Below are 24,383 nucleotides of genomic sequence, written 5' to 3' on the forward strand. Positions count from 1 at the left end.
GTGAGGGGCGCAGTGTACAGGTGAGGGGCGCTGTGTACAGGTGAGGGGCGCTGTGTACAGGTGAGGGGAGCTGTGTACAGGTGAGGGGCGCTGGCTACAGGTGACTCAGGTGCCGTTTGTCAGTTAGATCCCGGTATTTCGGTGTCGCCTGCAGCAGCTTTTGTTCCCGGCAGTAACCCGACTCCTTAGTTACTGGTGAATAGAAGCTTCAGTTATCACAGTGACTGCAGGTACAAAAGTCCTGACACCTGACAACTCAGTGACAGAAGGAGACAGAACACAGCCGCGCGCCCAGGAGCAAGTGAGTACTGGAATTATACTGTCCCCTGAATGTATCACACAGGAGAGGATTAGATACACGGCTCAGCAGATAGTATCACACAGGAGAGGATTAGATACACGGCTCAGTAGATAGTATCACACAGGAGAGGATTAGATACACGGCTCAGCAGTCAGTATCACACAGGGTAGGATTAGATACACGGCTCAGCAGTCAGTATCACACAGGAGAGGATTAGATACACGGCTCAGCAGTCAGTATCACACAGGAGAGGATTAGATACACGGTTCATCAGACAGCATCACACAGGGTAGGATTAGATACACGGCTCAGCAGACAGTATCACACAGGTGAGGATTAGATACACGGCTCAGCAGACAGTATCACACAGGAGAGGATTAGATACACGGCTCAGCAGACAGTATCACACAGGAGAGGATTAGATACACGGCTCAGTAGATAGTATCACACAGGAGAGGATTAGATACACGGCTCAGCAGTCAGTATCACACAGGGTAGGATTAGATACACGGCTCAGCAGTCAGTATCACACAGGAGAGGATTAGATACACGGCTCAGCAGTCAGTATCACACAGGAGAGGATTAGATACACGGTTCATCAGACAGCATCACACAGGGTAGGATTAGATACACGGCTCAGCAGACAGTATCACACAGGTGAGGATTAGATACACGGCTCAGCAGACAGTATCACACAGGAGAGGATTAGATACACGGCTCAGCAGACAGTATCACACAGGACAGGATTAGATACACGGCTCAGCAGAGGGTATCACACAGGAGAGGATTAGATACACGGCTCAGCAGACAGTATCACACAGGAGAGGATTAGATACACGGCTCAGCAGTCAGTATCACACAGGATAGGATTAGATACACGGCTCAGCAGTCAGTATCACACAGGAGAGGATTAGATACACGGTTCATCAGACAGTATCACACAGGAGAGGATTAGATACACGGCTCAGCAGACAGTATCACACAGGGTAGGATTAGATACACGGCTCAGCAGACAGTATCACACAGGTGAGGATTAGATACACGGCTCAGCAGACAGTATCACACAGGGTAGGATTAGATACACGGCTCAGCAGACAGTATCACACAGGTGAGGATTAGATACACGGCTCAGCAGACAGTATCACACAGGAGAGGATTAGATACACGGCTCAGCAGACAGTATCACACAGGACAGGATTAGATACACGGCTCAGCAGACAGTATCACACAGGAGAGGATTAGATACACGGCTCAGCAGACAGTATCACACAGGTGAGGATTAGATACACGGCTCAGCAGACAGTATCACACAGGTGAGGATTAGATACACGGCTCAGCAGACAGTATCACACAGGTGAGGATTAGATACACGGCTCAGCAGACAGTATCACACAGGAGAGGATTAGATACACGGCTCAGCAGACAGTATCACACAGGGTAGGATTAGATACACGGCTCAGCAGACAGTATCACACAGGTGAGGATTAGATACACGGCTCAGCAGACAGTATCACACAGGATAGGATTAGATACACGGCTCAGCAGACAGTATCACACAGGAGAGGATTAGATACACGGCTCAGCAGACAGTATCACACAGGAGAGGATTAGATACACGGCTCAGCAGACAGTATCACACAGGAGAGGATTAGATACACGGCTCAGCAGACAGTATCACACAGGAGAGGATTAGATACACGGCTCAGCAGACAGTATCACACAGGACAGGATTAGATACAAGGCTCAGCAGAGGGTATCACACAGGAGAGGATTAGATACACGGCTCAGCAGACGGTATCACACAGGAGAGGATTAGATACACGGCTCAGCAGTCAGTATCACACAGGAGAGGATTAGATACACGGTTCATCAGACAGCATCACACAGGGTAGGATTAGATACACGGCTCAGCAGACAGTATCACACAGGTGAGGATTAGATACACGGCTCAGCAGACAGTATCACACAGGAGAGGATTAGATACACGGCTCAGCAGACAGTATCACACAGGACAGGATTAGATACACGGCTCAGCAGACAGTATCACACAGGAGAGGATTAGATACACGGCTCAGCAGACAGTATCACACAGGGTAGGATTAGATACACGGCTCAGCAGACAGTATCACACAGGTGAGGATTAGATACACGGCTCAGCAGATAGTATCACACAGGAGAGGATTAGATACACGGCTCAGCAGACAGTATCACACAGATGAGGATTAGATACACGGCTCAGCAGACAGTATCACACAGGAGAGGATTAGATACACGGCTCAGCAGACAGTATCACACAGGACAGGATTAGATACACGGCTCAGCAGAGGGTATCACACAGGAGAGGATTAGATACACGGCTCAGCAGACAGTATCACACAGGAGAGGATTAGATACACGGCTCAGCAGTCAGTATCACACAGGAGAGGATTAGATACACGGCTCAGCAGACAGTATCACACAGGAGAGGATTAGATACACGGTTCATCAGACAGCATCACACAGGGTAGGATTAGATACACGGCTCAGCAGACAGTATCACACAGGAGAGGATTAGATACACGGTTCATCAGACAGCATCACACAGGGTAGGTTTAGATACACGGCTCAGCAGACAGTATCACACAGGTGAGGATTAGATACACGGCTCAGCAGACAGTATCACACAGGAGAGGATTAGATACACGGCTCAGCAGACAGTATCACACAGGAGAGGATTAGATACACGGCTCAGCAGACAGTATCACACAGGGTAGGATTAGATACACGGCTCAGCAGACAGTATCACACAGGTGAGGATTAGATACACGGCTCAGCAGATAGTATCACACAGGAGAGGATTAGATACACGGCTCAGCAGACAGTATCACACAGGAGAGGATTAGATACACGGCTCAGCAGACAGTATCACACAGGAGAGGATTAGATACACGGCTCAGCAGACAGTATCACACAGGAGAGGATTAGATACACGGCTCAGCAGACAGTATCACACAGGACAGGATTAGATACAAGGCTCAGCAGAGGGTATCACACAGGAGAGGATTAGATACACGGCTCAGCAGACAGTATCACACAGGAGAGGATTAGATACACGGCTCAGCAGTCAGTATCACACAGGAGAGGATTAGATACACGGTTCATCAGACAGCATCACACAGGGTAGGATTAGATACACGGCTCAGCAGACAGTATCACACAGGTGAGGATTAGATACACGGCTCAGCAGACAGTATCACACAGGAGAGGATTAGATACACGGCTCAGCAGACAGTATCACACAGGACAGGATTAGATACACGGCTCAGCAGACAGTATCACACAGGAGAGGATTAGATACACGGCTCAGCAGACAGTATCACACAGGGTAGGATTAGATACACGGCTCAGCAGACAGTATCACACAGGTGAGGATTAGATACACGGCTCAGCAGATAGTGTCACACAGGAGAGGATTAGATACACGGCTCAGCAGACAGTATCACACAGGAGAGGATTAGATACACGGCTCAGCAGACAGTATCACACAGGAGAGGATTAGATACACGGCTCAGCAGACAGTATCACACAGGAGAGGATTAGATACACGGCTCAGCAGACAGTATCACACAGGAGAGGATTAGATACACGGCTCAGCAGACAGTATCACACAGGAGAGGATTAGATACACGGCTCAGCAGACAGTATCACACAGGAGAGGATTAGATACACGGCTCAGCAGACAGTATCACACAGGAGAGGATTAGATACACGGCTCAGCAGACAGTATCACACAGGAGAGGATTAGATACACGGCTCAGCAGACAGTATCACACAGGAGAGGATTAGATACACGGCTCAGCAGACAGTATCACACAGGAGAGGATTAGATACACGGCTCAGCAGACAGTATCACACAGGAGAGGATTAGATACACGGCTCAGCAGACAGTATCACACAGGAGAGGATTAGATACACGGCTCAGCAGACAGTATCACACAGGAGAGGATTAGATACACGGCTCAGCAGACAATATCACACAGGAGAGGATTAGATACACGGCTCAGCAGACAGTATCACACAGGAGAGGATTAGATACACGGCCCAGCAGACAGTATCACACAGGAGAGGACTAGATACACGGCTCAGCAGACAGTATCACACAGGATAGGATTAGATACACGGCTCAGCAGACAGTATCACACAGGATAGGATTAGATACACGGCTCAGCAGACAGTATCACACAGGAGGGGATTAGATACACGGCTCAGCAGACAGTATCGCACAGGAGAGGATTAGATACACGGCTCAGCAGTCAGTATCACACAGGATAGGATTAGATACACGGCTCAGCAGACGGTATCACACAAGAGGATTAGATACACGGCTCAGCAGACAGTATCACACAGGAGAGGATTAGATACACGGCTCAGCAGACAGTATCACACAGGAGAGGATTAGATACACGGCTCAGCAGACAGTATCACACAGGAGAGGATTAGATACACGGCTCAGCAGACAGTATCACACAGGAGAGGATTAGATACACGGCTCAGCAGTCGGTATCACACAGGATAGGATTAGATACACGGCTCAGCAGACGGTATCACACAGGAGAGGATTAGATACACGGCTCAGCAGACGGTATCACACAGGAGAGGATTAGATACACGGCTCAGCAGACAGTATCACACAGGAGAGGATTAGATACACGGCTCAGCAGACAGTATCACACAGGAGAGGATTAGATACACGGCTCAGCAGACAGTATCACACAGGAGAGGATTAGATACACGGCTCAGCAGACAGTATCACACAGGAGAGGATTAGATACACGGCTCAGCAGACAGTATCACACAGGAGAGGATTAGATACACAGCTCAGCAGACAGTATCACACAGGAGAGGATTAGATACACGGTTCATCAGACAGTATCACACAGGATAGGATTAGATACACGGCTCAGCAGACAGTATCACACAGGAGAGGATTAGATACACGGTTCATCAGACAGCATCACACAGGATAGGATTAGATACACGGCTCAGCAGACAGTATCACACAGGAGAGGATTAGATACAAGGCTCAGCAGACAGTATCACACAGGAGAGGGTTAGATACACGGCTCAGCAGACAGTATCACACAGGAGAGGATTAGATACACGGCTCAGCAGTCAGTATCACACAGGATAGGATTAGATACACGGCTCAGCAGTCAGTATCACACAGGATAGGATTAGATACACGGCTCAGCAGTCAGTATCACACAGGATAGGATTAGATACACGGTTCAGCAGACAGTATCACACAGGAGAGGAATAGATACACGGCTCAGCAGTCAGTATCACACAGGATAGGATTAGATACACGGCTCAGCAGACAGTATCACACAGGAGAGGATTAGATACACGGCTCAGCAGACAGTATCACACAGGATAGGATTAGATACACTGCTCAGCAGACAGTATCACACAGGATAGAATTAGATACACGGCTCAGCAGACAGTATCACACAGGAGAGGATTAGATACACGGCTCAGCAGTCAGTATCACACAGGAGAGGATTAGATACACGGCTCAGCAGTCAGTATCACACAGGATAGGATTAGATACACGGCTCAGCAGTCAGTATCACACAGGATAGGATTAGATACACACCTCAGCAGACAGTATCACACAGGATAGGATTAGATACACGGTTCATCAGACAGCATCACACAGGATAGGATTAGATACACGGCTCAGCAGTCAGTATCACACAGGAGAGGAATAGATACACGGCTCAGCAGTCAGTATCACACAGGATAGGATTAGATACACTGCTCAGCAGACAGTATCACACAGGATAGAATTAGATACACGGCTCAGCAGACAGTATCACACAGGAGAGGATTAGATACACTGCTCAGCAGTCAGTATCACACAGGATAGGATTAGATACACGGCTCAGCAGACAGTATCACACAGGAGAGGATTAGATACACGGCTCAGCAGTCAGTATCACACAGGATAGGATTAGATACACGGCTCAGCAGTCAGTATCACACAGGATAGGATTAGATACACGGCTCAGCAGTCAGTATCACACAGGATAGGATTAGATACACGGCTCAGCAGACATTATCACACAGGAGAGGATTAGATACACGGCTCAGCAGACAGTATCACACAGGAGAGGATTAGATACACGACTCAGCAGACAGTATCACACAGGAGAGGATTAGATACACGGCTCAGCAGTCAGTATCACACAGGAGAGGATTAGATACACGGCTCAGCAGACAGTATCACACAGGAGAGGATTAGATACACGACTCAGCAGACAGTATCACACAGGAGAGGATTAGATACACGGCTCAGCAGACAGTATCACACAGGAGAGGATTAGATACACTGCTCAGCAGACAGTATCACACAGGAGAGGATTAGATACACGGCTCAGCAGACAGTATCACACAGGAGAGGATTAGATACACAGCTCAGCAGACAGTATCACACAGGAGAGGATTAGATACACGGCTCAGCAGACAGTATCACACAGGAGAAGATTAGATACACGGCTCAGCAGACAATATCACACAGGAGATGATTAGATACACGGCTCAGCAGTCAGTATCACACAGGAGAGGATTAGATACACGGGTCAGCAGACAGTTTGAGAAGGATAATACTGGGGGCCACCATACAGTGTGTGGGGGGATAATACTGGGGGTCACCATACAGTGTGTGGAGGGATAATACTGGAGGCCACCATACAGTGTGTGGGGGGATAATACTGGGGGTCACCATACAGTGTGTGGAGGGATAATACTGGAGGTCACCATACAGTGTGTGGAGGGATAATACTGGGGGTCACCATACAGTGTGTGGGGGGATAATACTGGAGGCCACCATACAGTGTGTGGAGGGATAATACTGGAGGCCACCATACAGTGTGTGGAGGGATAATACTGGGGGTCACCATACAGTGTGTGGAGGGATAATACTGGAGGTCACCATACAGTGTGTGGAGGGATAATACTGGAGGCCACCATACAGTGTGTGGAGGGATAATACTGGAGGCCACCATACAGTGTGTGGGGGGATAATACTGGTGGTCACGATACAGTGTGTGGAGGGATAATACTGGAGGCCACCATACAGTGTGTGGAGGGATAATACTGGAGGCCACCATACAGTGTGTGGAGGGATAATACTGGAGGCCACCATACAGTGTGTGGAGGGATAATACTGGAGGTCACCATACAGTGTGTGGGGGGATAATACTGGTGGTCACCATACAGTGTGTGGAGGGATAATACTGGGGGTCACCATACAGTGTGTGGGGGGATAATACTGGAGGCCACCATACAGTGTGTGGGGGGATAATACTGGAGGCCACCATACAGTGTGTGGAGGGATAATACTGGAGGCCACCATACAGTGTGTGGAGGGATAATACTGGAGGCCACCATACAGTGTGTGGAGGGATAATACTGGGGGTCACCATACAGTGTGTGGAGGGATAATACTGGAGGCCACCATACAGTGTGTGGGGGGATAATACTGGTGGCCACCATACAGTGTGTGGAGGATAATACTGGGGGCCACCATACAGTGTGTGGAGGGATAATACTGGAGGCCACCATACAGTGTGTGGAGGGATAATACTGGAGGCCACCATACAGTGTGTGGAGGGATAATACTGGAGGCCACCATACAGTGTGTGGAGGATAATACTGGGGGCCACCATACAGTGTGTGGAGGGATAATACTGGTGGCCACCATACAGTGTGTGTGGGGATAATACTGGAGGCCACCATACAGTGTGTGGAGGGATAATACTGGAGGCCACCATACAGTGTGTGGGGGGATAATACTGGAGGCCACCATACAGTGTGTGGAGGGATAATACTGGAGGCCACCATACAGTGTGTGGAGGGATAATACTGGAGGCCACCATACAGTGTGTGGAGGGATAATACTGGAGGCCACCATACAGTGTGTGGGGGGATAATACTGGAGGCCACCATACAGTGTGTGGGGGGATAATACTGGAGGTCACCATACAGTGTGTGGAGGGATAATACTGGTGGCCACCATACAGTGTGTGGAGGGATAATACTGGTGGCCACCATACAGTGTGTGGAGGGATAATACTGGAGGCCACCATACAGTGTGTGGGGGGATAATACTGGGGGCCACCATACAGTGTGTGGGGGGATAATACTGGTGGCCACCATACAGTGTGTGGAGGGATAATACTGGAGGCCACCATACAGTGTGTGGAGGGATAATACTGGAGGCCACCATACAGTGTGTGGAGGGATAATACTGGAGGCCACCATACAGTGTGTGGTGGGATAATACTGGAGGACACCATACAGTGTGTGGGGGGATAATACTGGAGGTCACCATACAGTGTGTGGGGGGATAATACTGGAGGTCACCATACAGTGTGTGGAGGGATAATACTGGAGGCCACCATACAGTGTGTGGAGGGATAATACTGGGGGCCACCATACAGTGTGTGGAGGATAATACTGGAGGCCACCATACAGTGTGTGGAGGGATAATCCTGGAGGCCACCATACAGTGTGTGGAGGGATAATACTGGAGGCCACCATACAGTGTGTGGAGGGATAATACTGGAGGCCACCATACAGTGTGTGGAGGGATAATACTGGAGGCCACCATACAGTGTGTGGAGGATAATACTGGGGGCCACCATACAGTGTGTGGAGGGATAATACTGGGGGTCACCATACAGTGTGTGGAGGGATAATACTGGGGGCCACCATACAGTGTGTGGAGGGATAATACTGGTGGCCACCATACAGTGTGTGGGGGGATAATACTGGAGGCCACCATACAGTGTGTGGAGGATAATACTGGAGGCCACCATACAGTGTGTGGAGGGATAATACTGGAGGCCACCATACAGTGTGTGGAGGGATAATACTGGGGGCCACCATACAGTGTGTGGAGGGATAATACTGGAGGCCACCATACAGTGTGTGGAGGGATAATACTGGAGGCCACCATACAGTGTGTGGAGGATAATACTGGGGGCCACCATACAGTGTGTGGAGGGATAATACTGGTGGCCACCATACAGTGTGTGTGGGGATAATACTGGAGGCCACCATACAGTGTGTGGAGGATAATACTGGGGGCCACCATACAGTGTGTGGAGGGATAATACTGGAGGCCACCATACAGTGTGTGGAGGATAATACTGGGGGCCACCATACAGTGTGTGGGGGGATAATACTGGAGGCCACCATACAGTGTGTGGAGGGATAATACTGGAGGCCACCATACAGTGTGTGGAGGGATAATACTGGGGGCCACCATACAGTGTGTGGAGGGATAATACTGGAGGCCACCATACAGTGTGTGGAGGGATAATACTGGGGGTCACCATACAGTGTGTGGAGGGATAATACTGGGGGTCACCATACAGTGTGTGGGGGGATAATACTGGAGGTCACCATACAGTGTGTGGAGGGATAATACTGGGGGTCACCATACAGTGTGTGGGGGGATAATACTGGGGGTCACCATACAGTGTGTGGAGGATAATACTGGAGGCCACCATACAGTGTGTGGAGGGATAATACTGGAGGCCACCATACAGTGTGTGGGGGGATAATACTGGAGGCCACCATACAGTGTGTGGGGGGATAATACTGGAGGCCACCATACAGTGTGTGGAGGGATAATACTGGAGGCCACCATACAGTGTGTGGAGGGATAATACTGGGGGCCACCATACAGTGTGTGGAGGGATAATACTGGAGGCCACCATACAGTGTGTGGAGGGATAATACTGGGGGTCACCATACAGCGTGTGGAGGGATAATACTGGAGGCCACCATACAGTGTGTGGGGGGATAATACTGGAGGCCACCATACAGTGTGTGGGGGGATAATACTGGAGGTCACCATACAGTGTGTGGAGGGATAATACTGGGGGTCACCATACAGCGTGTGGAGGGATAATACTGGAGGCCACCATACAGTGTGTGGGGGGATAATACTGGAGGCCACCATACAGTGTGTGGGGGGATAATACTGGTGGCCACCATACAGTGTGTGGGGGGATAATACTGGTGGCCACCATACAGTGTGTGGGGGGATAATACTGGTGGCCACCATACAGTGTGTGGAGGGATAATACTGGAGGCCACCATACAGTGTGTGGAGGGATAATACTGGAGGCCACCATACAGTGTGTGGGGGGATAATACTGGGGGTCACCATACAGTGTGTGGAGGGATAATACTGGAGGCCACCATACAGTGTGTGGAGGGATAATACTGGGGGTCACCATACAGTGTGTGGGGGGATAATACTGGAGGACACCATACAGTGTGTGTGGGGATAATACTGGGGGTCACCATACAGTGTGTGGGGGGATAATACTGGAGGCCACCATACAGTGTGTGGGGGGATAATACTGGAGGCCACCATACAGTGTGTGGGGGGATAATACTGGAGGCCACCATACAGTGTGTGGGGGGATAATACTGGGGGTCACCATACAGTGTGTGGAGGGATAATACTGGAGGCCACCATACAGTGTGTGGAGGGATAATACTGGGGGTCACCATACAGTGTGTGGGGGGATAATACTGGAGGACACCATACAGTGTGTGTGGGGATAATACTGGGGGTCACCATACAGTGTGTGGGGGGATAATACTGGAGGCCACCATACAGTGTGTGGAGGGATAATACTGGAGGCCACCATACAGTGTGTGGGGGGATAATACTGGGGGTCACCATACAGTGTGTGGAGGGATAATACTGGAGGCCACCATACAGTGTGTGGGGGGATAATACTGGAGGCCACCATACAGTGTGTGGGGGGATAATACTGGAGGCCACCATACAGTGTGTGGGGGGATAATACTGGGGGTCACCATACAGTGTGTGGAGGATAATACTGGAGGCCACCATACAGTGTGTGGAGGGATAATACTGGAGGCCACCATACAGTGTGTGGGGGGATAATACTGGAGGCCACCATACAGTGTGTGGGGGGATAATACTGGTGGCCACCATACAGTGTGTGGGGGGATAATACTGGTGGCCACCATACAGTGTGTGGGGGGATAATACTGGTGGCCACCATACAGTGTGTGGGGGGATAATACTGGAGGCCATCATACAGTGTGTGGAGGGATAATACTGGGGGTCACCATACAGTGTGTGGAGGGATAATACTGGGGGTCACCATACAGTGTGTGGAGGGATAATACTGGGGGTCACCATACAGTGTGTGGAGGGATAATACTGGAGGCCACCATACAGTGTGTGGAGGGATAATACTGGGGGTCACCATACAGTGTGTGGGGGGATAATACTGGAGGCCACCATACAGTGTGTGGAGGGATAATACTGGGGGTCACCATACAGTGTGTGGAGGGATAATACTGGAGGCCACCATACAGTGTGTGGAGGGATAATACTGGGGGTCACCATACAGTGTGTGGGGGGATAATACTGGAGGCCACCATACAGTGTGTGGGGGGATAATACTGGAGGCCACCATACAGTGTGTGGGGGGATAATACTGGAGGCCACCATACAGTGTGTGGAGGGATAATACTGGAGGCCACCATACAGTGTGTGGAGGGATAATACTGGAGGCCACCATACAGTGTGTGGAGGGATAATACTGGAGGCCACCATACAGTGTGTGGGGGGATAATACTGGGGGCCACCATACAGTGTGTGGAGGGATAATACTGGAGGCCACCATACAGTGTGTGGAGGGATAATACTGGAGGCCACCATACAGTGTGTGGAGGGATAATACTGGAGGCCACCATACAGTGTGTGGAGGGATAATACTGGAGGCCACCATACAGTGTGTGGAGGGATAATACTGGAGGCCACCATACAGTGTGTGGAGGGATAATACTGGAGGCCACCATACAGTGTGTGGAGGGATAATACTGGAGGCCACCATACAGTGTGTGGGGGGATAATACTGGAGGTCACCATACAGTGTGTGGGGGGATAATACTGGGGGTCACCATACAGTGTGTGGGGGGATAATACTGGAGGCCACCATACAGTGTGTGGAGGGATAATACTGGAGGCCACCATACAGTGTGTGGAGGGATAATACTGGAGGCCACCATACAGTGTGTGGAGGGATAATACTGGAGGCCACCATACAGTGTGTGGAGGAATAATACTGGAGGCCACCATACAGTGTGTGGGGGGATAATACTGGAGGTCACCATACAGTGTGTGGGGGGATAATACTGGAGGCCACCATACAGTGTGTGGAGGGATAATACTGGAGGCCACCATACAGTGTGTGGAGGGATAATACTGGAGGCCACCATACAGTGTGTGGGGGGATAATACTGGAGGTCACCATACAGTGTGTGGGGGGATAATACTGGAGGCCACCATACAGTGTGTGGAGGGATAATACTGGGGGTCACCATACAGTGTGTGGGGGGGTAATACTGGAGGACACCATACAGTGTGTGGAGGGATAATACTGGAGGCCACCATACAGTGTGTGGAGGGATAATACTGGAGGCCACCATACAGTGTGTGGAGGGATAATACTGGAGGCCACCATACAGTGTGTGGGGGGATAATACTGGAGGACACCATACAGTGTGTGGAGGGATAATACTGGAGGCCACCATACAGTGTGTGGGGGGATAATACTGGAGGTCACCATACAGTGTGTGGAGGGATAATACTGGAGGCCACCATACAGTGTGTGGGGGGATAATACTGGAGGTCACCATACAGTGTGTGGAGGGATAATACTGGAGGTCACCATACAGTGTGTGGAGGGATAATACTGGAGGCCACCATACAGTGTTTGGAGGGATAATACTGGAGGCCACCATACAGTGTGTGGAGTGATAATACTGGGGGTCACCATACAGTGTGTGGAGGGATAATACTGGGGGCCACCATACAGTGTGTGGAGGGATAATACTGGAGGCCACCATACAGTGTGTGGAGGGATAATACTGGAGGCCACCATGCAGTGTGTGGAGGGATAATACTGGAGGCCACCATACAGTGTTTGGAGGTATATTTCTGGGGGCCACCATACAGTATGTGTTTCTGTAGCACCCTGAGGATTCGGCTGCTACAGGGGTATTGCACCTCAACCCAGAGGTGTGATATTCCACTCCCGGGTAAGGATGGAGAGTGGAACTGAGCTCGGTAGGCTGCATGCACTACACACATCCCATTTCCGAGGAGCAGACCGACGGTACTCCCACTTAGAAATGTGCAGGTACGACCGAGTCTGTTCCTGGCTGGAGTGGGAGGGGGGTGGTACATCCCATGTAGTGTAGGGGCAGATAGGGGGAGCAGCCTGGGTAAAGTTAGGAGCTCATTGGGTGCTGGACACCTGAGCTCACACATAGAGGGTGTATATAAGGTGGGCACCAACTAAGAACAGGGTCAGATGCAGAGAACAAGTCAGCGAGCAGAGGAGAAGAAAAACCCAGAGTGAGAGAGGAGAAGAGAAAGAGAGACCCAGAGGGGGAAACAGCAGAAAAGGACTCCAAGATCCCAACTTAAATCCCCGGGTGAAGAGTCGGCACAGGGTACCGGATCCCAAGCTGGTGGGGGCAGAAAACACACCCTAGCCAGAGACCGGAGACCGTGGGCAGCGTTTGCCACGGTCACCCATCACATCCACCCCGAAGGCATACCACATGAAGGGTCAGGGAACCCAGGGCCAAGGGTGTCCCAACAGAAGGCCCGAGGGAGCTGGACCTAGGTGGATCACTGGTGGGGACGGCCAGAGAACGGGACAGAAGGAGAGCTCAGGGCCACGCTCCGGACTTGTTTGGGGGTTGGCTGGATCCAGGACCTGGTGGACGCAGCACGGCTCGGGTGGTCACTCGAAGCTGGAGTGACCAGTACAACATCTGCAGTAAGTAAACACCCTTAACTGCACAACCCGACTCTGTCTTCATTGCCGTTTGCACTGCACCACCACAACCCCCATCCTCTGCACCTGTCCCCCCTGAGGCTATACCCCTCCCGTTGGGGGTTATCTCACCAAGCTGCGCACCCACCATCAGCCTCAGCGGACCCTGCTGCAGCGGCGGCCACAGTGACCGCATCACAACGGGTGGCGTAGTCGACACAAAAGAACTCTTAATAACATCTGTAGGACTGCCACATAACACTGAGCTTGACGCCCTGGGCACGGGCCGGGTCACAGCCGCTCGGAGACTACAACCCCCCATCTGATCCGGTGCCGGGTATTCCCCTCAAAAAGGAATATGTCCCAGGGGGCGCGTCAACTTTGGCGTAGTCGGCAGGATTACGTGCCCGCAACACCCGGGTACTGCGTGCCTGAAGAAAAGTGCAAGTTTACCTCAGAAAGAAGTCTCCCGCCGGTTCCGGAGGGTCCACGCCATCGGACCCCATCACAGGTCGTTTCCCGCCGATTGTCCGCCATTTCCAGCTTGTTCCCGCCATCTGCAGAGTTTCCCGCCACTGGGCGACGCTTCCCGCCAAATCCGAAGATTTCCCGCCTTGGAAGAGCAGCGAACGCCATTATGGGCGTGCCAAAGGAGGGCAGGAGGCCGCCTCCCATCGTGGGCCAGGACAGAAAATGGCGCCAAAAGTGGAAACCGCCCCCACCAACAGAGACTGTGATGCTGGAGGTGTCTGTCAGCGTGAAAGAACTACCCCTGGAGCTGACAGTCACCGAGTTGCCCCGGGACCGCCCTCGAAGTGGGAGGAGACGAAAGAAAAGAGCAAAGATGGGTGTCGCCTGGAGCAGTCTGGAGCGAGCGCACCCGGAGGCAAGAAGCCTGGAGAGGAGTGGCGGAGGAGCTTGCCCGGAGATGGAGAGAAAGCAGAACAGCACCGGCCCGCTGGCCAGGAGCCTGCTGGAAGAAGAGCAGAGCAGCACCGACCCGTTGGTCAGGAGCCTGCTAGACACCACGACCCCACTAGGCCTAGTGGAGGTCCTAGCACAGCTCCCCCGAGACCGGGAGTGTGCACAGACTGCCCTGGAGGGCCTCGCACGGAGGATGGCCCGGGTACAGCGCGAGATATTGGCGGAATGGAGCCGGGAGATGGCCCAGCAAGCTGAGACCAGTCAACGGAGCACGCTACCCTGGAAGAGGAAGCAGACCGCCTCTGAGGATGGCGCGGGAGGACCAAAGGCCGGAGACGACGCCGAGAAGGGAGCCGAACGCATGGAGGCAGGTAAAGGGGACGCCTATACCCCAAGCCGGGAAACCGCCCACCTGCCCCAGCTCCCCGTCGCAGAGCCCGAAAGTCCCCCTGCTGTGCCCGTAGCCGCCATGTCACCGCTATGGACTAGGCCCCGACCGGAAGCCGCCGCAGCGACCCCTGTGACGTCACGCGCCTCGACCCGGAGCGTGACAAAGCAGGAAATACCACCAGCCTGGTCGCAAGGCCTAGTACCCCCGGGCGCCGCATCACCAACAGCGCCCCCTACCTCCGCGGAGCCTCCGGCCTGGCCGCAAGGCCAGGTAGCCCAGGGCGCCGCCGTCCTAACGGTGCCCTTCACCTTCCAGGTGCCCCAGGCCTGGCCGCAAGGCCTGGGCAACCCGGGCGCCACCACCACCGCGCCCGCACCCGTAAAACCAAGGGTGCCACACCTGGGGGAGGACTTGTTCAGCCAGCTCACATGGCCGGACGGGCGGCCCTTCATCTGGCCCGAAGAATACCATGAGCTGGAACGGCAGCAGAGACTAAGACCCCTGGATGAACCCCTGATTCCGGCTCCGAAGCCCGTGGCACGGATCTCGCCCCCGCTAGCGGAAGCACAGTTTGAGTGGGACCCCACCGGAGAAGATCTAATGGGGTTCACTCAGGAAACTAGGGCAGCTGCAGCAGAGCGCGCTGAGTGTTGCCGACAGCAGCTCGAAGAGTTTGCGAGGGAGCGGAGAGAGAGGCGGGTCCGGGAACAACAGGCCCAAATAAGGAGCGCCGAGCAGAAGAGCCGGACCAGGAGGGACCCCCGTGCAGCGCATTGTCCCCGCACCATCGGGACAGTGATCAAGTTCAACCAGCAGCATGGGTGGGGCTTCATTCGAGACAACAACACCCCCGGCGACGTCTTTGTCACGCGCAGAGACGTGGAGTCCCATCTGCCGGAGGGGCACAGAGGTCGTGACCTCTACATCGGAGACGAGGTCACCTTTACCCGGCACAAGTGTGCCAAAGGACCTTACGCCCTCCACGTACACCGCCTGACGGAGGAGGAGTTGCGGTGCGAGGAGGAGGAGCAAGAGGACCCGGACGGGTCTGAAGTTACAACCAGCTACAAGCAAAGAGCAGGAGGAAGACGCCGTTGAGTGCGGCAGAGCAGTGGATGTAAATAGTTACCCGACCGGGTACCAAAGAAACTGTTGCTACATATATATAGTCCCCGTTGGGACCAGCATGAGTGAACTTTTTACCCGTTATTCCGTAATCCATACCAGGCTGAGGACTGTGAGCAGCCATTCCCTTCCCTTTACCTGGCCGAGGACTGAGAGCGGCCAACTTCCCCTGTATATAGTTGCGCTTCCTAAAGCGCCCCCTACTGGTTTTATAGGAAAACCAGTTTTCCAGAGAGACTGTCGCACTTTACCCGGTCACACGTTGCACAGTGACCGGAGGAGGAGCCAGAGGCGACGAGAATGTTTTATTTGCTAATATATGTTGTTTTATATGTTCATGAAAAAAAAATGTATGTTTTGGTGTTATTTATGTCTTACAGCCCGAGGACGTGCTGTGATTTACCAGGGGGGAATGTAGCACCCTGAGGATTCGGCTGCTACAGGGGTATTGCACCTCAACCCAGAGGTGTGATATTCCACTCCCGGGCAAGGATGGAGAGTGGAACTGAGCTCGGTAGGCTGCATGCACTACACACATCCCATTTCCGAGGAGCAGACCGACGGTACTCCCACTTAGAAATGTGCAGGTACGACCGAGTCTGTTCCTGGCTGGAGTGGGAGGGGGGTGGTACATCCCAAGTAGTGTAGGGGCAGATAGGGGGAGCAGCCTGGGTAAAGTTAGGAGCTCATTGGGTGCTGGACACCTGAGCTCACACATAGAGGGTGTATATAAGGTGGGCACCAACTAAGAACAGGGTCAGATGCAGAGAACAAGTCAGCGAGCAGAGGAGAAGAAAGACCCAGAGTGAGAGAGGAGAAGAGAAAGAGAGACCCAGAGGGGGAAACAGCAGAAAAGGACTCCAAGATCCCAACTTAAATCCCCGGGTGAAGAGTCGGCACAGGGTACCGGATCCCAAGCTGGTGGGGGCAGAAAACACACCCTAGCCAGAGACCGGAGACCGTGGGCAGCGTTTGCCACGGTCACCCATCACATCCACCCCGAAGGCACACCACATGAAGGGTCAGGGAACCCAGGGCCAAGGGTGTCCCAACAGAAGGCCCGAGGGAGCTGGACCTAGGTGGATCACTGGTGGGGACGGCCAGAGAACGGGACAGAAGGAGAGCTCAGGGCCACGCTCCGGACTTGTTTGGGGGTTGGCTGGATCCAGGACCTGGTGGACGCAGCACGGCTCGGGTGGTCACTCGAAGCTGGAGTGACCAGTACAACATCTGCAGTAAGTAAACACCCTTAACTGCACAACCCGACTCTGTCTTCATTGCCGTTTGCACTGCACCACCACAACCCCCATCCTCTGCACCTGTCCCCTCTGAGGCTATACCCCTCCCGTTGGGGGTTATCTCACCAAGCTGCGCACCCACCATCAGCCTCAGCGGACCCTGCTGCAGCGGCGGCCACAGTGACCGCATCACAACGGGTGGCGTAGTCGACACAAAAGAACTCTTAATAACATCTGTAGGACTGCCACATAACACTGAGCTTGACGCCCTGGGCACGGGCCGGGTCACAGCCGCTCGGAGACTACAACCCCCCATCTGATCCGGTGCCGGGTATTCCCCTCAAAAAGGAATATGTCCCAGGGGGCGCGTCATTTCCATGTTCACTACAAAATTCTGGATTTTAATCACTGTAATTTGGGATCAAGTCTGATGATGGAAAGGACCTGGCTGTATTCTGCAGTGAGAACAAGCAAATTGAGCAGAAAAATGTTGTACTCTGGATTGCTTTTTAAGCTAATGATCAGAAATAAGATGAAAAAAAAATTATTCCTGGCCCCTGATATCTTGGGCTATGTCTAGAAATACAGTATCTGTAACAGCAGTAGACAGGACGTTCAATGGACCATCTTATGCTGTTACATACACTGCAGTCTGCCACATACACTGCCTGCCTAACTTCTGCTATCACCACTGAATATATGCAGCTGGTTTAGTCATCAGAAGGACTGTTAGTTCAGATGGATATATATATAAATTCTCCGGGAGTACCACTACCTATGCCTAACTATTACACCGCCAATTCTGTCCCTCACACAGCAGCAGCTCTTTCTACACTGTCTGATCCGGAGTGACTGTGACGAGCATGGCAGCGCCCGGTCTGATATAGACCTGATGACGCTGTGTGGCCAGCCAATCGCTGTAATGCCACAACCAACATGGCTACGGCATTACAGTGACTGGCTAGCAATTCCAGCATGTTCATTGGCTCTATAAAGAGCGCTAAACATGCAGGGAGGAGACCTGATCTCCCGCCGAGCAACCCGGAAATGCTCGCCGAGCGCTGAGCTTGTCAGGCAAGGTGATGCTCAGGCGAGTACCGAGCAGCGGCGAGCACATTTGCTCATCACTAGTAAACAGCCCAGGTAAAGAAGATAGCTGTGGGCTTATATTATTCGGCTGGGAAGGTCCCTGGCTATTGGGCTCTTCCCAGCCTAAAAATACCAGCCCGCAGCTGTCTCAGAAGTGGAGGATCACATTAGATGCCCCAATTCTGGTGCTTTGACTTCAATCTTCCCGATTGCCCTGATGCAGTGACAATCGGAGTAATGGGACATGTCATGTTGATGTCAGCTGTGAATTGTTAAAAAGACAGTTGGCCTCAAGCCCTGGGGTTAGTGATGGAGAGGTGTTTATCATCAGACACCCCCATTACTAACCCATTACTATAACACACAAAAATACTTTTTTCAAATAAATGCTTCCCAAAACTTTCCCTGGTTCACCAATTTATCAAAAGAAAAGTTTCCACACAGGTGCAACGAAGTCCAGTGAATCCAACGTAGTCCAGATGGTAGAGTGAGCAGGAACGTCTGAAGAGCACTGACGTTACTGACTGCGCTCTGGACTACATGGGTGTATTGCTCTGTTTTCCTGCCATGTGTTATGAATTGACCTGGGTTGGAGTAGTGGTATTGCAACCACTAGGGGCAGCACCGGTAGGTAGCGTAGTCAGGGAAGCCAGGAATCAGTACACAGGTAAGCTATGTAACTTGAAGGGTTCAGCAAGTAGAGTTGTCAGGTAAGCAGTACAACTTGTATGAAGTAGCAGGAGAAGGAAGCGCTTGACTACAGGTCAGAAGCTCAATAATCTCACAAGGAAGGAGATGCCAGGCCAGGTTTATATAGGGTGTTCAATCAGGATGAAGCCAATCAGGAACAACACAGGGTGGAGCTGCTCAGGAACAATACAGATACTAGAATCTACGTTAGCCAGGAGCTGTCCAGCGAGCTGAATAGCTCAATGACCAGAGCTGCTGCCTGGTGGACCAGAGCTGCTGCCTGGTGGGCCAGAGCTGCTGCCTGGTGGACCAGAGCTGCTGCCTGGTGGACCAGAGCTGCTGCCTGGTGGACCAGAGCTGCTGCCTGGTGGGCAAGAGCTGCTGCCTGGTGGACCAGAGCTGCTGCCTGGTGGACCAGAGCTGCTGGGTTCGCGTCCTGACACCAAGAGATGCAGAAATCGTACAGAAATTTCAGCATCCAAATACTAAAGGTGTGCACATAGCCATACTCTCCGGCGACCTAGGAGTATATACTTACCATTCACAGTCAAAAGTAAACACCTAAAATAATCCTTTATTAGATATACATGAAACTTGTTGACCAATGTCCCAAATCTTATTAATGTGTATAAAAACAATATTATAGCAGTATAATAAATGTTACCAGGTAAAGAGGTCTTTAAATAATGGATTGTTAGGAGGGAAGATAATTAATTATAAATATGAGCTTAAAATCGGAAGGTCCTCGTTACAACCTATATATGAACCCTACCAATTCTCGGGGCTTGGCAAGTACACAAGTAGCACCCCCTCTCAGCGATGACTAACCCTAAAGATCCCTGGTTGTCTCTGTAGACCAAAGCCGAGGCTAATAGCTGACAGGGGCCACGTGTATCCAGAAAAGACCTAGAACAAATAACCAATTTGGGTCACAGAGATCTATTCCTCTTTTCAGCTCTAGTAAATACTGTGTGGTAACACTACCAGAGCTACCAATGATTTTAAAGGGGTTGTCCACTATTAGGACAATCCCTTCTACATCTGAATGTTTGGCTCTGATAAAATAAAAACACCTATTCTCAACTTCCCTGTTGGCGCCGTTCCAGCGCTGTCGGCACTCGCGGTCCTGGGGCTCTCTTGTGGTTGTTATGACATGTGAGCCCTGGACCCAATCAGTGCTGTCGTCACTGGCCCCGCCTTCGGACAAATCGAACCTCAAGAGGAAATGAGGTCAGCCGCGGCCCTGGCTTCTTGTTGATGTTCAATAGAAGCATGACCAGTGACTCCGGCGCTGATTGGGAGCAGGACTCACATGTTATAACAATCGAATGTGAGCCCCGGGGATGGCGCCGACATGGGAGGACCAAGCATTGAGATTCAGAAGGGATTGTCCTAATAGTGGAGAACCTTTTCAAGAACACAATGTAAAGTCACCATGAAGCAGTAATTGTAAAATAATACAGCAGCAATATTCTATCGGAATAACTATGAATGATAATCATCCATGATATGGCTGCATAGTGCTAATGTAAAGCCACAAGCTGCCCCATCGATGTGTCACTTGCCTCCACAACGAGCTTCTCCTCTTCATTTTTGAGGTTTCTCAAGAGTAGAACAGATTGTGTAAAGGCTTTGATAGAGCCACTTAATGAATACACGCTGCCTGTGGAGAGACCACCCTACAGCATGTTTGCACGTTGACTTACTATCCTCCAATGGCCGGATATCTCGTAGACTAAGTATTCTGTGGGTTGAGCGGGTTCAGCCCTGATTTGAATGAAAATCATGTCTCAAATATTTGCAATGACCACAAGATTCAGCCCAAACCTCCAGCAGTGTCTTGCTGAGGAAGCCACTCCGCAACCCACTTCAGGAGGCCACTGCTGTTGGCATAACATGCGGGGTTACCCTTCCCCTCAACATCTGGGACTCCTTGGTCTGGTTGCATTCACTTGTTGTTACTTTGCCTTGGATTTACTTCTATGCTCTTCTCCGCTATCATATTGAGCATACTGCTTTAGAAGGCTTTTTTATAGCATGTGTTTAGGACCAGCGTGTCTGGGACAGGGCACTTATCGGGGTGCAGCCCCATAGCTATCAGTGGATCTTATGCACTCTTTTTCTGGACCTGCGTGGTGTGGGCGAGGCAGTGGACTCTTCCTTTCATGCCTTGGTGTGAGGGCCTTGTGCCCGTGCAGGCTGCCTGTAGCCGTTGGTGTTGGCTGGTTACACAGTTCTATAACTGAGATTCCCATTGTATAACACAGTTTTTACTTCACAGTAAATTGGTACGGGTTAGATACAAGGGGTAGCGGGTGTAAAGTCTTATGGAAGTTACCTTCAGAGTATAAGGCATTTTCATACACAGTGTAACATCCCTGGCGGCGTGCTTGCATGGTGCACCACCTCCCATCATGCAAGACCGCAATCTTACCTGTCAGTCCATGCTGCACTCTTTGTTTCAGTTTCTGCTGTGTCCGTGTCTCTTGTCTGACTGCTTAGGGCGTCGGTGCGGCTTTCTGCTTGTTTCTTATAGCTACTGTGTGCACAGTCCTAATGTGTCCCCAGGCTATTGCTGTGAGTCACTGGATACTTAAACCCCCTCCACCCAGTAGGAGGGGTCTGAGCAACACTTTTCATCTGTTTGTTCCTTGCAACTTAGTTGCCAGGTCCTGTCCTGTATCTAGTCTGTTTCTGCCACCCTGGGGGCTGAGTACCCAGGCCCGTTACCTGTACCTGTGACTTTAGTCAGTTTCCGCCACCCTGGGGGCTGAGTTCCCAGGCTTGTTCCTGTATCTTGTTCCTGGTTCAGATCCTGTCTGAACAGTGTCCTAGTGCGTTACCTGTTTGTCTCTATGTCTGTACCTTTCCCTTTTCCTGCAGTATCTGAACCTGCACCTAACTCCAACTCGTTGTCTCTGTACTTCTGTTTTTTAGTTTTGTGTCCACTCGCTACTTCATTGCAAGTACTTTGTGTGTATCTGGTTTTGCTCTTTCTGTTTCCCTGCCTCTGTATCTAACTCCTGTGTTCCTGCTATATTCTTGTGTTCTCCAGTCTGTTCCATGTGAACAGAGCCCTGTCCTGTCTACCGCATCTGCGGGTTTTTAATTGCTCTGCTTGTTCACCGCATCTGCGGGTTTTGCTCTGCTTTGCTTGTTCACCGCATCTGCGGGTTTTGCTTCGCTCTGCTTGTCTACCCACCTGCGGCTCTATTCCTGTATCCCAGTTTGTACTGGTCCCTATCCTGCCTACTTTCCTACCTGCCAGTATCCGCCTCTCTGCATGTCAGCCGTGCCTGCCTGTGCCCACCTGTCTGCACGTCAGCCGTGCCTGCCAGTGCCCACCTGTCTGCATACCAGTCGTGCCTGCCAGTACCCACCTGTCTACATGCCAGTCTAACCTGCCTGTTCCTGCATTTCCCGGTGTGGGTCAACAGCTGTGACCGGGGTCTGACCTGGAGTAGCACCTGGTCCCTCTGCTCGGTTCCTCCCTGGTTCACGGAGTCGACTGAGCCGCCGTGCGACCTTGGTCAGACCGGGTTGATACTTAGTTACGCCCCTCCAGGCCGGCATTCCTCGGTTCATGGTACAGTGAGATCACTAATCACGCTCACGCCAGTCAGTCCGGGCGCGAGCGTAACACACAGTATCCTTCCACTGCAGTCTACACCAGGGCCGGTGAAGCAAACTGTTTCATCCGACTTTGTCACAGCCTAGCTTGTCGCCACAGTCCTGTTCAGCAAGGCTCCGCTACTGGCGCCCTTGATCTATCGCTCAAACAGCAGCAAGCAGCTAGCACAACATGGTCCTCTTGAATTTCAACTCAGTTTTCTCCTTCGTCTTGGCCTCTAGCTCTCCTCTAGTGGCCCTGATGACCTTCTCCGCCACACCACCCCGCTGCATTTCATATCAGGCCACAGGAACTGACACCTCTCGGGATGACCCCTTCTCACTCAGCACCAGCATTCCGCTAGAAGTGGAAGCGATCATTCACTCCATGGAGCTGTCCATCAGCCCCTGCCTCACAAGGTCCATCAACTCTGGCAGCTGACCACGACCTCTTTCTCCATTGGGGCTGTACAGCTGGGCCTGACTGACTGCTCCCTTTCCTTTTTGACCCGAACCACCCCCGCAATTCACTTCACCCGAGTGGCAAGAAGTGCACACCCAATATTAGGGTTTGCCTCTGCCATGTGGGCCTGCAGGGTCTCCAGACGCTTGGCCTTATTGTGGGCTGCAAAACAGGCTGCCATCTGTGACTCCGGCTCGGCCTCGACCCTTTCCAGCAGGTTGCCTGGTCTCATTTTCTTGTCTGCCACCTCCATCAGCTGGTCCAATTGAGTTTCCCTTCTTCTTGGCCGACTCACATCGAGCCATCATAAGTTGTTACTCCATTTTTGTTTTCTGGTGCTCTCTTGTAGACTTAAAACCCACGAATGGCGTTGTCTCTTCCACTTCCTGAGGCCTGTCGTGGCACTGCCTTTCAATGGGTGGAGTCCGCCCTAACTCACCATGCCATTTCTTGAATGTCCCTGCCCATTTCCTTGGCCCACACCTTACTGGGAGGATCTTCTACTTCCACCTCACTCTACAAAGACTGTCACTCCCTGCTGTGGGTGGGCGCTTTTGGTTCTGGGATTTACCTCGGTATGTAGGCTGATTATGGTTTGGACTCCGCTTTGCGCCTTTTTTCTCCGGCTCACCACTCACCTCACTGCCATCTTGCAGTCCTTCAT

The 24,383-nt window shown here is 51.7% G+C and overlaps 1 protein-coding gene across 3 annotated transcripts in view; it reads left to right on the top strand.

The window, feature by feature from the left end:
* The first annotated feature begins 202 nt into the window (after positions 1 to 202).
* Positions 203 to 24,383, top strand: part of LOC141190223 (transient receptor potential cation channel subfamily M member 2-like) — a 399,780-nt gene continuing 375,599 nt past the window's right edge. For 2 of the 3 annotated variants that reach the window (XM_073661205.1, XM_073661206.1), the window contains exon 1: positions 203 to 301. The gene's annotated coding sequence lies outside the window, so the exon portion shown is untranslated. The remainder of the gene's footprint in view (positions 302 to 24,383) is intronic. The other variant, XM_073661207.1, reaches the window with a different exon arrangement.

Source organism: Phyllobates terribilis, unplaced genomic scaffold (genome assembly GCF_046119375.1).
Source record: "Phyllobates terribilis strain yellow unplaced genomic scaffold, ASM4611937v1 Scaffold_2__4_contigs__length_985480577, whole genome shotgun sequence".
In the NCBI taxonomy this organism is placed as follows: domain Eukaryota; kingdom Metazoa; phylum Chordata; class Amphibia; order Anura; family Dendrobatidae; genus Phyllobates; species Phyllobates terribilis.